The following is a 3,017-nucleotide window of genomic DNA, read 5'->3' as shown; positions in this document are numbered from 1 at the left end:
GAAAACATTTTTAGGGAAAGAATTTAAAAAGTCAGAGACAGACATAATAATAAAAAAAAGTTGGCAGGGAAGCTTTTATTTATTCATTTTGAGACATTGCAAGGAGCACTGTTCCCAGCATTTATTTGCCTCTTTTTCTTCCTTTTCTTCTTCTATTTTTTTTTAAAGGCAGCTCGAAAGCCAGGGAGCTGAATTTGTTTCCTTTTTTCTCCTGTGTCTTTTTAAAGCATTGTAGATGTGGAGATCTTTTTTTTTTTTTCTTTCACGTCTGTGAATTTATAAAGCTGTAACATTTAACGCATAAGCCTGACTTGGCTAACCCCATTTCATTCCTCCACTTCCTTTCCATCCCTTCCTTCTTCCTTGTATGTCAGCAATGTAGTGCTGTTCTTTGCCATGCATACTGATTGTCCAGTTAGTAACACTTTATTTGTGTTTTGTTTTCCAAATCTTTTCTTTTTCTTTGTTTATTACAAACGACCAGCTAGGATGAGAATTAGAGAATGTTCTAGGCCCCGGTGGAAGGAAAAAGGCTTGGCAAAGCCCTCCAACACCAGGCAGGGGAGCTGTGCTTGCTGCCTTCAGCACAGTCTGAGTCAGCGCGGTCACCTCAGAGCATGGGTGACACTTGTTAAAGGGGAGACCCAGCTTCTCCAGGCTGCCTCGGTGGGGAGGGCGACACTCTTAGTTATGAGGTCATCAGGCAGCCTGGGTTTGTCCACACATGGTGGACAGTAAAAAGCTGATGCCACCGCAGGGGAATTCCGATTGACCTAACTCATGAGAATCTTGGTAAACCATGCCTAGGTACGGTTTTCATGAAGAGTCCTTCAGTAGCCGAACAGTGTGGTTAAGGAGGGCGAACTCAGATGGAGGTTGTTACGTGAACATATAACAGTCATGGCTGCCTACAAAAGACTTGTGTGGCTGTGCAAATGCAAGAGCGTAGTGTGTGTGGAGGGCTAGATGGGTCATCAGGAGGGAGAAGGGCATAGGAAAGCGTAAAGGGGGCAAATATGGTCACAACGCATCCCATACATATATGAAATTGTCAAAATATAAAAAGAACAGAGGACTTTTTGTTGGCACTTGTTTTCAACTCTCTCCATCCCTTCTAGCTCCCACTAGCTCCCAGCTCAGCCCAGCCCTGAATGGGAAAGCTCACTGGTCCTTCCTACCAGCCATGGATACCCCCTGTAGCAAGCAAGCAATAGCCAGATGCTGATCTCTTAAGTCTGTCTTTAAACTTTGCCTATGGTAGTTTGTTCCATAGCCTCTCAGTTCTGGAGTCCATTTGCCTAGCAAGAGTCCCACTTGGGCTCCTATCAGTCAAGGCAAAAAGCAGATCTCCTTGTCAGCTGGACACGTGGGAGGTCCATACCTCCCTGCTGGAGCCTGTACTGGGAGGATGAACCGGGCATGTGGGAGGTCCACACATCGCTGCTGGAACTTGTACTGGAGGATGAACAGAAACTATGCTGCTTTAAGAAGTTGTTCAGGGGCTGCAGAAATGGCTCAGTTGGTGAAGTAATCCCCACACAGGTGTGGGGATCAAAGTTTGGACTCCCCAGTGCTCACGTCAAAAGCAAAGCGTGGCAGCATGCATCTATAATCCTAGTAGCTGGTCAGGAAAATCCAGCTGATACATGAGGTCTGCTAAGAGACTCTGCCTCAAAAAAATAAGGTGGAGAAGCAATTGAGAAAGAAATCCAGCATTGACCCTTGGCCTCTATGTGTGTATGCATCTCCCCCATATGTACACCAACACACATACAGGCACATGCATGCATGCAGGCATGCACACACACACATGCACACGCATACACACGCACACACACAGCTGCTGAATTTCTGGCCTTTAGGCAGCAATCATATCCACTGTTGTAAAAGGATCAAATCTCCAGCTCACTCCTTCACCATCACACTCAAAGTAATAGTCCCCTAGGGACTCAACTGCACCTGGGTGGCCCGATGAGTGTCTTTGACTCGGTAAACCTCTAGTCAAAGACTGGACCCCAGTGCCCCAGCCTGTAAAGTCCCCAGTTGTATAGAGGACTTTCTTGTTCTTTTTCTCAGAGAGCTGGAATGTGCATATGTGGACAAGTGGGATAGAGGGTCCTAGCAGAGGCCCCATTTAGCAAGGCCTATAGCTATGGCCCAACAAATCTTCTTGGGAATGTGGGGTGACCTTGGCCTACTGACCATAGTCCTCAGCTTTCGCTGACCTTTTGAAAATTGAAGCATGTGTATAATAATCTCACACCAGAGACTAGCCAAGCAACACCTGTGTGTGTGTGTGTGTGTGTGTTTGTGTGTGTGTGTGTGTGTGTCTGTGTAAAGTGAGAGCCCAGAAAGCTCTTTGTTAAAGTAGATGCACAGACGAAGTGGGAAGACGTATATGGAGGAATCAGTTACTCCCAGTCTCTTTCCTTTGTTTCCCTTTCTTCCTTTGTCTCTTTTTGTTTACTTTTCCCACCTGCTTCTCCTGGGTCCCAAGGTTCAGAGGGCGAAGGAAGATCTGATGGAAAAAGACAGAAGTCAGAAGTTTTAGAAAAGGAACAGTAATAGAAAAGGATTGCCTATGACATTTATGCAGAAGGTGGAGCCACAAGGGGGAAATCTGGAACATTCCTAGCCTCTTGGATGCAGCAACTCTGTCTGCTGCTGGGGGCTGCTCTGCACTCCCTGTGTATTGTTAAGTGGATTCCCTGGCACACTGGGGCTTGCCCTGCCAGCCCATCCTTACAGGAATGGGATGCTAAATGACTGCAACCTCAGTATTTAGTTCTTCAGTGATCTTTCAGTTTACAGCTTCTGAGGGCTGGGGGAGCCCTGGGAGCAGGGTTTTCCCATCCTCTGCCTGCAGTGCTCTTTGTGATGGATGATAGTTTGGGGTGTCATATCTGCTGTGATGGGCCACAGAGGAGTGCGAACATTCATAAGGAAACGTTAAGTTGTATTTTATCGGTCTCTCTCTCTCTCTCTCTCTCTCTCTCTCTCTCTCTCTCTCTCTCTCT

This window comes from Microtus ochrogaster, chromosome 8 (assembly GCF_000317375.1).
Source record: "Microtus ochrogaster isolate Prairie Vole_2 chromosome 8, MicOch1.0, whole genome shotgun sequence".
Classification (NCBI taxonomy): Eukaryota; Metazoa; Chordata; class Mammalia; order Rodentia; family Cricetidae; genus Microtus; species Microtus ochrogaster.
The sequence above is the reverse complement of the archived record's forward strand: the minus strand, read 5'-3'. Positions refer to the sequence as shown.